General features: G+C 36.4%; 1 protein-coding gene across 1 annotated transcript in view; it reads right to left on the reverse strand.

Moving 5' to 3' along the window:
- The window catches only part of LOC145941058 (uncharacterized), a 40,549-nt gene extending 37,719 nt beyond the window's left edge, over positions 1-2,830 (reverse strand). Inside the window, exon 1 of the mRNA XM_083046853.1 lies at positions 2,444-2,830. The gene's annotated coding sequence lies outside the window, so the exon portion shown is untranslated. The remainder of the gene's footprint in view (positions 1-2,443) is intronic.
- Between the last annotated feature and the right edge of the window lie 10,778 nt (positions 2,831-13,608).

The raw sequence follows: 13,608 nt of genomic DNA on the forward strand, positions 1-13,608 counted from the left end.
TCCTTTTACCTCGACAGTTGGCAATTTAATTTTTCACGTTTTGCATATATAATTCTGAATATCTTAAAGTTTCTCTCTCTATCGCAAACTTTAATTAACGTTAAGAAACGCACTACACTTTCGTCAAGTTTCGCACTACTCTAACGAGAGTTTCACCGCAGTTTCAAGAACAAATTGTACCAAGAACACAATTATGCACCGTACCCACGTACGAACGAGTAATAGTGGGGAAACTCGTAGTCGACGCGAATGCATTCGCGACCGTGATTAATGCCAATCAAGCGGCGATTTCGCGTTCTGAATTCGGGATCGCTGGTTAACGCCAGAAATCAATAGACCCGCAAACCGAAACCGATTAAGGATGCACGGACGAGAATGGAACCGCAAATCTAGAAACACAACGAGGGTGGCGTTTCGATCTGAATACAGGATAACTAGGATTCCGCAGTTAGTTACATGTCGTTTCGCGTTTCCCGAATTCCATACCGTCTTACATAGTGACCGAACGTCGAGCGATCGATGTAAAAATTTCGACGACAGCGATACAAAATGGCATGGCGGAATATATCGTTTGCACGAAAATTTCTATTTTACACGTCACGTCTTTTAAGTAGAAATGCGCAGCGATATTGGGTTTTCAAAACCGTCGCCTTTAATATATCATGTCGTTCAGCTAAACTTGTAAATTAAAATTCAACCTGGAACAGTTTTCTTTTAACTTGACTCCTTTTCACGTAATTTTACATTACAAAATATCCGAATCTATACGAGAGATCGTGTCCTAAATTATATGTATTATAATGCAGCTATCCATCAAATATTTCTTCGATATGCCGAGGGAAATGACGGGGAAAATGACGGGATTAATATAAAACCACGAGATAATACTGACTCAGCGGTCTCAATTTTCCGAAGCTTTCCCGGCGACGGAATCGCGCTTCGTCCGGAAAATTCTCGCTGAGAAATCGACAGAGTCACGGAAAAGCCATCCTGTCACACGTGCAACGAATTGAACGATCTTCGGAGCTCATTAAGAGCAACGGTAGGGCAACATCCGTGTGCGCATATACACACACATGCATGTTCACACACATATAGGATGATTCGTGATCCCTGATAACCGTCGCGTGGCAATACCTGTCTCCGCTTAATAAGATCGACACCCATCAAAGAGCGCACTGCCAAAGTTTCTCCTCTCACGACAGCGAACGAATCGATTCTGCCGACAAGCGGTCTACGAATAGCGCAAAATCCGGATTAAGAAATAGATCGAACGTTCTCCTTCGAGAATGATAAAGTATGTAACGCGGCGTCGTTCGCGAGACGACTCGTTTCTGCGGAGGAAACGTATAGGTCGCGAATACGAAAGGTCGTGACCTATATGCTAAGTGGAAGCAAGGGTTTCTTTGAATCTTCTTCGCGCGAAACCTGTTAGCCGAGCGTACTCTGATGCCTTATTAAAACAAACAACGTCTTTAATTCTGCGATCAAATATCGCAACGTCTTATATTTTAACGTTCTGTTTTTTTTATACATACATATTCTTTATTTAATGAATGTGGTTTTTCGCTATATATATTTTTTTATTAGAGTTTATCGATTTTGGATAATTAATGATTAGAGGCAAAACGTTTCTGGCAAGTTAAGATTCGTATACATAATTATCTCTTGGATAATATTTTCAGCTAAAATTTCACCGAAAGATACGCCGAGAATAAACGTCGGATTCTCTTTAGCGTTAAGCTTCATACTTCATTCTCGAGAGAACACGACCGTGCACTTAAATTAGAAGAGCGTAGTCTCGACAAAGCTACAGAATAGTAAGCGCAGGGGTTTCCTTAATTTTCTCCTATCATCCCTTATCTACACACAAAGAACATCATGTGAGTTTATAACGAGCGCCGACTGCGCTTCGTTACCTGCTTTGGCCGTCTTATACTTATAATTTCTATTTCAGCTTTGTTCTTTAATTTCAAAGAGAAATCTGTGAAGAACATGTAATATATCTAGCCACACTTATTGTGTAAACCGTCTTTCGCGAAAAAAATCATACCAAACAAGAATCCTCAATAACGAAAAAATACAAAATTCCAGAATAAAAATCTGATAATTCATTTTTTTTTTTACATAAATGGTCTTCTGCGCAATAAATTTAATTTACAAAAAAGTACGTTTTGCTCGCGAAAATATGTAATGAAGAGAATTCAATGAAAAAAATATATTATGCTATACATGGACGAAGGAATTACAGTTTATGCAAATGTTGAGTGTAACAGGGGAATATCCAGCAAATCCAATTATCGGTGAAACTACGTATAAAAAATATAATTATTGAACCGTTGACCCGCGGAGACTCAAAAATCGTGCGAAATAAAAAATTGAAAAGCATTTGGATTCCAAGTTCATTCAATCGCATATAGTAATGTATAATGCAGGTACTCACCGTGATTATCCTGATCACGCTCGTTCTCGGAGACGCACCTCCTCGTCTTCTCGAGGGTCGTCCCTCGGCTCTCGATATCTCGCTTTCGGCTTAGTTTAGGTCCTCTTGTCCTAGAGCACTCGTAGCAGCTTCCTCTCGCACATCGTCGTCCGTTTCTTTCACCCCTTCAACCCCTTCCTTTTCTCGCGATTTTTTTCAAGAGGAATCTGAATCGTCGGATCAGGACTGCGTTTTCCTCGCGATACCCTGGTGATTAGCGCGATTAGCGCAGAGATCCCAAGATCGAGGAGTGGATCACGCGGATCGCGACGAGAGTGAGAGGGAGAGCGGGAAGGTATCTCGAAAGCTCCGCTTCACACGGAGCGCAGTGGAGAACTGAGCGAAGTGCCGGCCGGTCGAGCAGCCAGGCGGGCTTTTCCAAGAGCGGCTTAACCAATCGCGACCTCTCTCTCACCCCCACGTATCTCTCTCGTGCGCACTTTCTCTGTCTCGCCCCCTCTCTCTCACTCTTTCTCTTTTGTACTGTCGCTCTCTCTCCTTTTCCACCACGACACGACGCGGTAGACTCGCTGTTCGTCGGTCCCATGACGCGAGGCACCCGCCACCGCAACCCCCGACATCATCACACCGACAGAGGGGGGTGCATCATCCCCCTCTTTCTCCCCCTTCGCCCTGGGTCGAGATCTACAACCGCGGAGCGAAAATTTGCGAACGAGGCTCGCGTAAAATTCCAATTTTCGATAAGCCGGAAGATCGATTATTTCACACAATGAAAATGTTCCCGAAAACTGTGTACTCATCAGTGATTAATCAGCTTCATAAACAATTGATTAATAAAATACATCGCTGTGTGTTATATTTTAAGATTTGGAGGATATTGTTTCGTTTCGACTCTTTGCGATGTTGTCTCTGCAAACTCGATCGGAATGTAATTTCTTAACTCGCGCGACCACTCGGTTGGAAGCTGTCTAAATCCGAAATCCCTACAGCACAGGAGGTGAAGCGCGCAATATCGCTACGGAAAGTTCGATCGTGCTCTCGCCACGTTAAAATCGCAAGAAAGATCTCCAAGGTTCGGTCTCTCGGCGAAGTAGGTTAACCAATCGCGAATTTTCCGCTCGTTCGACGCGCCCTTCTTTTATTTCCCGTTCGCCCTACCTACCTACCTACCCTACGTCGGGGTCGCGTTGCTCGTTGAACCGAACGGTTCGTCGCACTTTCTGCCCTGACGCGGGACCACCGCACCGGAAATTAAACGTAGAAACAGCACAGCGACGGAACCCCAATTCACGCGCGAGATAATATTTTCGGTTATATCTACGGAAGTTTCCGCTCTGCGCAGCTGACTCTGCCTCGAGGGAAAGATCCGGTAAGAGAGAGAGAAAGAGAATAATACCGAGGAGAAGTAATATTTTTGGGAGACGAAAATCTTTCGTGGGCGCGTTTTACATGAAGCGATTCCGCGTAGACGCGCGCGATGTATCGCGCCTTTCTAAAAGAAATGTAAATCCTTTTAACACGCGCAGTCAACGGTTTAGAGTCTGTTTACCTTCGAAATTCAGGCGCGCCGGAATTAGGACGTTAGGGAACGTGGGAATGTCCCCGGGGGGACACGCGCGTCCACGCGGTCGCATCGTGCATCGCGAATCGGCCAAGATGCAGCGAGATTCGCCGCTCTCGTAATAGCTTGCGCGATTGTAATCTGGAAAATGAATTGGCAGCAATCGCGGCTGATGATCTTTAACGCGATTTTCCGGACGAAAGAACATGCGAAATGCGTTTTTTTGCCTCTTACGCGTCGCTATCAGCTGATCGCGAGGTGATTTCACGAAAGATCGCTCACGCGAATTTTCTTTTCGCGCCGCGTTTTATCTCGCCGATTTATCGGTAAAAGAACTGCGACTTCCGTCACCCTCGGCTTAAATTGGCTTTTCCTATTCACGATTCGCGATTCGTTCGACGTTAACTACGTTTCGCGGTAGCGAAACTGCGAGTGCAGAAAATCGGTGAGTTTCCACGAGAGGAGAGAATTAAATTATGGAGAGAAGCGGTCTCTAACTATGAAGCCGCTAGAATTTAGCGCGAAGAATTAAATATATCGTGTCTTTCTCGCTTATCGGCGCGATTACGTCTCGCTCTATTTATGCACGATTATGCGGCTTCGTGTCCAAAACTTGTTGTTATCTTCAAAGCACGCACGGACATCAATTAGATAATTTTAAGAGATATCGAAAAGAGCGTACGTGCTCTCTCTCTCTCTCATCTCTCTATCGAAATTAACGAATAAACCGTACATAGGGCAAGTTCAATTAAGCGCGTCATAAATTTCAACGAAGCAGATTAGAAATTTTACACGGTATTAGATATAAAAATTTTATAAGCGTTTCCAGAGGACTTATTTTACATATTTGTATATTTGTATGATTTTTTTTATCTAGAACCTAATTTGATCGGAAAATTTTTTTCGTCTATAACACAAAATCCGAAGGAAGAGCGTATTTCAATTATGCCGGGAATTTCGCTGCGACTCGAGACCTCGGGGATTCGGCCGCGCGGAAACGCGTCCGGGATTCGAACCGCGTCGTGCCGAGAGAGGAGGGAAAAAAGAAAAGAAAAGAAAAGAAAAAAAGAGGACGAAAACAAAGCTCGGGCGCGCGTCTACGTGCTACGAGTCGGCGTCGAAACGAGACGTGATCGAGGCCTCACTTTCGAAGCCGGTGCCTGCAGCCTGTCTGGCCCTGGTCGGTCGCTTTCCTAACGACCGGCCCGCGTCGTTGTGCTTTTACCGGCACATTGGTGGCTTTTACGATGCTCGTGCGACGTGCCATTTTCATTGGCATTTACTATCCGCGTTCACACGTGCGCGATCGCACGTGCTGTATCTTAGAAGAACGAAAGCCTCGAATCGAGATTGAAAAGCAAGTCAGATATCAAACATTATTCGTAAATATATTTCTTTTAAATATATATCTCTTTTGTCATTTGCTTAGTCGTAAGATCGTAAAAAAGATTTATAATTTTGAACTACGGAGGATGATAAAGCGGGGGAAAACAGCATTATTATATAATCCGAATTGCGACCTCGTATTTATTTCACATTCGCATTTCCCTACAGCTATTTTCGGATAGATAGACGGTCGGGAATATATCTCTTGGAGAAGTTTGCGCACAGCGGTTGCAGGCCGAGGTAATTCGCGCGTAGCTCGAAAACGTCAAACATCATTCCGCGTTGGGAGTTGCAGAGCGGTATGATATCACAGGACTTTCATGCAAGAGCGGTAATTGTTGCGAACTCGATATCTTGCTTGCCTAGAAGTTCGATAACCGAGCTACGTTAGCATCTCCGCAATAAGCAGCCGGCTTACATCAACTATTAATTTGTTCCGTATGAAAGGCAGAAATAAGCCATTGAACTGGCACAGACATATGTATACTTATGAACAACTATAGCATCTGTTTCTTTTTAAATCGGTTAAAGTTGTAATATGCAATCTCCCTAATTAAAACAAAATAATAAAAAATATCTTTTATCGCTTGGAAAATGGGTCTAACTATATTTGATATTTTTTTAATAACTTTAATAAATATTTATTAATATTTATAATATTTATGTTTGCATAGTAATAAAATAATATAGTAATTAATAAGTATTTGTTAACATCTTTGCGTTATTAATTTTTAGACACGTGATGAGAACAGAGCACATCGATTTCGCGAGAGTCCGTAACGCGAAGCTGGAAATGCAAGGGGAGTCATTAAGAATAGGAAACATGAAATACAGACAGAGATGATGATTAATGACACAGTCATATATTGCGTTCACGCTACACGTCTGTCCGCTTTCTAAGTCATCGTCATGAATATTGATCGCGGAACGATTGTCCGGCAAAAGAATAACAGAAATTTGTATGATACTCGAATATATTGATGACCGGAAATGGATACGCGACTCATACAAGGCATATATACCGATGCACGTATGAATTTTACTTTCGTGTACGACGTCGTACGCAGGAAACGAAATTATGAGCGAAACCGCCGGCGAGAATCAAGTTTATGAGCCTCTATTCATTAGGTGTATTCAACTAATGGCAGTTGGATAAATTGCCATTTATCCAGAGTTGTGGCAAGTTTCTTGCGAACGAGATGTACGTGCTTCCTGGCTCCTATCTTCCTCTGTGGATTTATCTATCTATTTAATTTACCATTGCTCTTGAAAGAGAAGCATCTTAGCGCCGATATTCTATTAAGATAGCAGCATTTTATGTACGTTTACCCGGTTAGCAGAATACCGGTTTATCGATGTAAAGTGCGTACATAATTGACGAGAACTTTATTTCAGCAATATGTAAGCCTCACGCAGGAGAGATAGATAAATAGAGAGAAAGAGGATTGAGAACACTAAGCAAAATATATATATTTCGTTCGTTTTTAATCTCGCTCTTCAAGATGAAATATTCGCCCCGATTCTCTTTATTCCCTTTATGCACAATATTTCGCTTTTGATCCATCCATACTGAGAGAAAGCACATATCGAGAATTCGGCCCGTAAAAATGATCGTATAGTGAGCAAAAGTAATCTCCCCAGTTCTCGACACGTGACACTGATCGACTAATGGAGCAGAAGTGATCGAACATTCGATCTATATTCGGTCGGGCTCGAACTTCGAACACACACACACACACACATACATGATGTAATGTTTGACACGCGCGTCACGTGTCGCGTAGTCTCGTCGATTTATTTTACCACGAGTAATTCGTATTCTTCGCAACATCTCTTCCTCTCTACTCACGTGAAATCGAAATAGTGATGCTACTCACCGCGAATCGATCTTTAACCCTCTCCACGGTCAACCCTTATACATAACTCTCTTGTCACGTCATACAAACTTTCACTATATATCGTTAGACGAAACTGGTGCAAGGGAAAGTCGAGACAATACTATATAGCTCTTTTTTTGTTTTTAACAAGATATTCTGTTTGACAGAGACGCAGGAAAAAAATTCTCTGCCTTTTCCAAGACATAAAATTGAGAAAAACATCTTATTAAAGTCTGAGCAGACTTAGACAAACCAAACTATATTTTTAATTAGAATTATAAAAATATTAGTTCAGCTACACATAATGCCTTTCTAAAAGAACATGTTATTAACATTGTTGTCGCTTTTTCGCGATGCTGATTAACTATCTCGATTCGCATATTATATTATTTACAACATATTATAATTAAAATAATAATAATTTGTAAGTAATATAATATGTTATAGTACTTTAAACTCGATTAATATTTTTTGACAGTTATCAGCTGATTTCTGTCAAATAATATTAATCGCGGAAAAGTATTATAACATATTATATTACTTACAAATTATTATTATTTTAATTATAATATGTTGTAAATAATATAATATGTTATAATATATACTTATAATATATAATACTTAGTCCGCGATTAATATTTTTTGACAGAAATCAGCTGATAACTGTCAAAGATATTAATCGAATTTAAAGTATTAAAACATGTATTATTTAAAACATATTATTATTTTATTTTATTTTATTTTGGACAAATTGTCAAACTGCTAATCCTCTCAATGACAGCCTCTCGATGCTATGAGTAAAACGCATAACGCAAATCGAGGCAGCTAATCAACATCGCGGCAGCTAATCAACATCGCGAAAAAGAGGCAACAATACTTGCAAGAATCGACTTAGGGCTACTTCGACCAACTCCGATTAACTATGTATATCTTTGTCTCTTTTCAGATATGTTCTTAAAAAGAGACAAAGATATAATTTAATCAAAGGTTAAAGTCAATCGGAGTTGGTGGCCCTTAACAAACTTTTTTAAGAAAGGGACTAGAACAACACAAGCGCGCTATGCACGCTCCAATCCTCGATTTTATGTTAAAAAGAATGATACAGAAATCAGCTGATAACTGTCAAAAAATATTGATCGAGTTTAAAGTACTACAACATTTTATTTAGAACATATATTTTAATTTTTATAACATAATATTATTTTAAAATTTAATTAGCAAATTAACGCTTTAATCAGCTGATGTATGTCAAAAAATATTAATAAAGTGTTAATTTGCTAATTAAATTTTTAAATAATAATGTGTTAAAAATATTAAAATAGTAATATGTTGTAAATAATATGTTATAATGCCTTATCTGTGATTAATATTTTTTGACAGAAATCAGCTGATAACTGTCAAAAATTTTAATCGAATTTGAGGAATTATAACTTATTATTAAAAACATATTATTATTTTAATTTTTATAACATAATTTTATTTAAAAATTTAATTGACATATTAATGTTTTATTAATATTTTTTTGCAAAAATCAGCTGATTAGAGAGTTAATTTGCTAATTAATTTTTAAAATAATAATATGTTATAAAAATTAAAATAATATGTTCTAAATAAAATTATAGTACTTTAAACTCGATTAATATTTTTTGACAGTTGTCAGCTGAGATCTGTCAAAAAATATTATTCGAGTTTAAAGTATTATAACATATTATTTATAACATTATTATTTTAATTTTTATAACATATTTTTATTTTAAAATTTAATTAGCAAATTAACGTTTTAATCAGCTGATTTCTGTCAAAAAATATTAATCAAGCGTAAACAAACTTTATATCAAAATATCATTCTTTTTTATATAAAATCGAGGAATGGTGCTCGCGTAGTGCGCGCTTGTGTTGTCCTAGTTTTATTTTAAAATAAGGATTGATATATTTAAAAAAAGGAGAAAATGTGCTCTCCATACTTTTCATTTGATAAAAAGATCCAAATAAGAATTTAGTTTCAAATAGTTGAAATTATCTTGAAATTTAATGTTTTCATAATATTACTTCAGTCTGAAACATTCTCATCAGATATCTCCGGAATTAGCACGATTAAAATAAATATAGGATTCTGCAATGGATATTCATTCATCGGGCACAAAGGGATGACTTGAAAACACAACTATCGATTGATTTGCGCCGGATATATCTGGTATATTGGTATATTAACTTCCGCCGAAGGAGACGCGTGCAAGAGTACGATGTAATGAGCAAAACCGGTTTTCGATTTTACAAGTGGGCAATCCGATCGCGTCACTTGTGCTCGACGAAAATCTAAAACACTTCCCCGCATGTCAAACGTTTCCTCGTGCGTCTATACAAAAGTAGGTCGTACCGGAAGAAACGAAAGTACGAGAGCGATTTTCGCATTAATAACTGCTCGATTATCGTCGCGCGAAGTCTCTTAGAGATTTACATCTGCGCGTGAAACTTTCGCAAAAAAACGCGACTCGATTTAAATAATTTCAAAACGAAGAATGCAGAACAGCGTTAGGAAAGAAAATAGCATATCGTACATTAGAGAAACAATGTGGAACACATACTGTGTATCCGGATGTTATTAATTATAAAATTGCTTTGTTGTGAAGAAAATAAGCAAAACTATTGTTTAAGAAAGGTATCATCGCGATCTCGAATGCAATTTCTTCTTTATAAACCCGTGTGAAAATAAAAATTTAATCGAAAATTGATAATTAGCATTAGATTTATAAACTCGGTGTTGTAGCGTCATATGATGACTTAATTTTGAAGCAGACGATTTCGAGCTGACACAACTGTAAATTATCATACCTGGGGGACAGACATCGTGCGAAGAACGAGAGAATAAGGAGAAGACTTTATTAGCTCTTTCGGGTTTCATCAATGGCTGTTAAAAACACCGACCACACCTCCGTTAGATTCTTTAACTCGTTGACTGCACTTTCTCCGGTCATTTGTTTTCCAAAAACGTACACGTTGCCAGTCATCGACACACTTTTAACGTCCAAGAGATTCTGCGACAATAAAAACAGTATAGAGGTAATATCCATAAAAATAATGTGAAATGTCTGCGAAATTCGTAATTTATCGATAGAAATAGTTGACATTCTCTTTGCATAAATTTTTACCGTTATCAAAAATTAATTCAACTGTTTATTCAAAAGCGTCAAGTTCGTTAAAGCTTGCACATACGTAATTATACAAAAATGTTGTGTTACTGATATACTTGCATAATGTCAAAGGAATTTTTAATTAATTTAGAATCCATATTCTCTTTGCTGAAAATTTAATTGTCAGCGCATTTATTTTATAATCCTTTAATTTTCAATATTTAATATCATATGTATTTAATTAACTTAAATTCTATTAAAACATAAACCATAAAATAAAATTTTACTATAATTATTTTATATAATTATAAATTTAATATTTATTCTCATTATTGATAAATCACTCATGAAAAAATAAGCTTTTGTTCTCAATTTGCTATAATTAAAAAATGAGTGGCATCTTTATTATTTTCCTATGGAAAAAAATTGACTCGAAAATGTTAAAAGCACAGCTGTATTATCCAATTATTTTAATTATGTACACTGAGAGAATTTTCTCTTAGAATTAATATTCCTGAAAATCATGGTAATCGTGGGACAATATGGTATGGAAAGAATTTTATGAGAATTTCTCTGATTAATATTTATCACAATAAAAATAATAATATTTTATATTTTATTGTGATAGATATTAATCAGAGAAATTCTCATAAAATTCTTTCCATACCATATTGTCTCATGATTATCATGATTTTCAGGATAAATTCTAAGAGAAAATTCTCTCTGTGTACTGTATAATAAAAAAGAATACTTATATATTGTTAAAATACATCTCACATCATGTGATACATATAAGACGACAAGAGGCACTCTATAGATAATCGATTAGTCAATTTCCATAGCTCCACTTGAGCTATAATTAATTTCGCTTGTCGCTTTAAACATATCATCTATCGCTTATAAATAGCCCGACTTCTCGTGGTCCAATACTCTCTCGTCGAACTTTACGAATATAATTTCGTGGTCGGCAAATACGATCAGTGTAACGGTTGATTGAAGGTCAGCTAATTTACCATCTCGATCTGTCTGCATTAATAGGCGTTAGACGTAACAACCATGGCCCAGCACCATTTAATCGAATTCATTGCATTGATTCGTCAGCTTTTCATCGATCGATCGATAACGGGATGCTTTGGAAAAAAAAATATACGAGAAGCGAGACGATTGTATAGAGAAAGCGCGCACGATAAATCCGACATAAAGTTGCGCGAGACGTGCTTTATCGCGGTGCTAAAGACCTCGACGAGATTACCTTTCTCTTGATGCACCCTTTAAGTTTAATGGAACCGCGCGAATTATGTTGTAGGGAACGTCCGTATTTAATTTAAGTCGCCAGAGTCCATAACTAGTTTTCACGACCCTCTGTTTAGAACTGCCGAGTCTGCACACCTATTAATCTGATGTCTTTTTTTTACTATGATATGCAATCCGTGTCAACACGGGACAAAAATGATAAAGTTCGCGATTAATATTATAAGTTATTTTAAACAAAAAAATGATGCATCACGTGACATATATTTTATCCCGTATGTAGTAAGAATTTAATTAATTTGAAGCAGCGGAACTTCTATGGGGAGAGAGGATATATATCCATCCATTTCTAAAAAGTGCATGTTAAGTCGATTCTCGAAAGTCTCGAAGTATTGTTGCCTCTTTTCCGCAATGCTGATTGGTTCTCTGTCGATTCGCCTTGTGTGTTATATTCGTAGCATCGAAAGACTGTCATCGCGAGGGTTAACAGTTAGCAGTTTGACCAAAATAAAATTAAATAAAATAATAATGTTTTAAATAATATGTGATAATACTTTAAGCTTAATTAATATTTTTGACATTCGCGTTGTGTGTTATATTCGTAGCATCGAAAGGCTGTCATCGCGAGGGTTAGTAGTTAGCAGTTTGATAGTTAGTCTAAAATAAAATTAAATAAAATAATAATATGTTTTAAATAATATGTGATAATACTTTAAGCTTGATTAATATTTTGGCGGAAAAAAGGCAAAAATACTTGCGAGAATCGACTTAATGTCTTTTTTAGAAAAAGATTAAAATAACAAAAGCGCGCGTTACGCCATTCCTCGATTTTAAATAAAAAAGAATAATATTTTTATATAAAGTTTGTTTAAACTTGGTTAATATTTTTTGATAGAAATCAGATGATTAAAGCATTACATTGCTAATTAAATTTTAACATAAAAATATGTTATAAAAATTAATATAATAATGTTATAAATAATATGTTATAATGCCTTATCTGCGATTAATATTTTTTGACAGAAATCAACTGATAGCTGTTATAAATATTAATCGAATTTAAGGAATTATAATACATTATTTAAAACATATTATTATTTTAAATGTTATAACATATTCTTATTTTAAGAATTAATTAGCAATTTTACGTTTTAATCAGCTGATTTCTGTAATAAAAATATTAATCGAGGATAAAATATTACAACATATTATTCACAACATATTGCTATTTTAATTATTATAACATATTATTATTTTAAAATTTAATTAGCTCGCTATATTAATATTTTTTAATTTATTCATTTAATTATAAAGTAATATATTTATTAAGTTAAAAATAGAAGTGAGACATAAATCCAAATTAACAATTAAGGTTCCGTAGCAATTTTTAAGGACAATAAATATTTCCTTTATTAGAGTCATAAATATATTTCGTCCGACACTTTTCGATAATCTTAATATAATTCGAATTGCGAATGCGCAGTAGAAATGAGTATCGACATCTATTACCGCGATATATGTATATAGTTACGCATAATATTAAAAATTAAAATTTTAAGCCGCTGACCCTATACGGCGCGGATTCATTTTACGTATATTATACCAAAAAGTTTGTAGGCTGGTATGGTGATGGTACCATCATAATGTGCAGGCAATGTACTGTTGAAATATGTAAACGAATAATTTTTGGCGCGTTTTAAATAACTGAAAATTAAAATTTTTAAGCCGCGGATCCCATACGGCGCGGATTCATTTTACGTTTATTAGACCAAAAAGGTAGTACGCTGGTATGGTGATGGTACCATCATAATGTGCAGGCAATGTACTGTTAAAATTTATGAAAAATTAATTTTTGGCTTGTTTAAAAATATTGAAAATAAAAATTTTTTTACCGCGGACCCCATACGACGCGGATTCATTTTACGTATATTAGACCAAAAAGGTAATATCCTGGTATGC

Source organism: Prenolepis imparis, unplaced genomic scaffold, assembly GCF_030444845.1.
Source record: "Prenolepis imparis isolate NDT839.2.m4 unplaced genomic scaffold, iyPreImpa1.0 SCAF_9, whole genome shotgun sequence".
Lineage (NCBI taxonomy): Eukaryota > Metazoa > Arthropoda > Insecta > Hymenoptera > Formicidae > Prenolepis > Prenolepis imparis.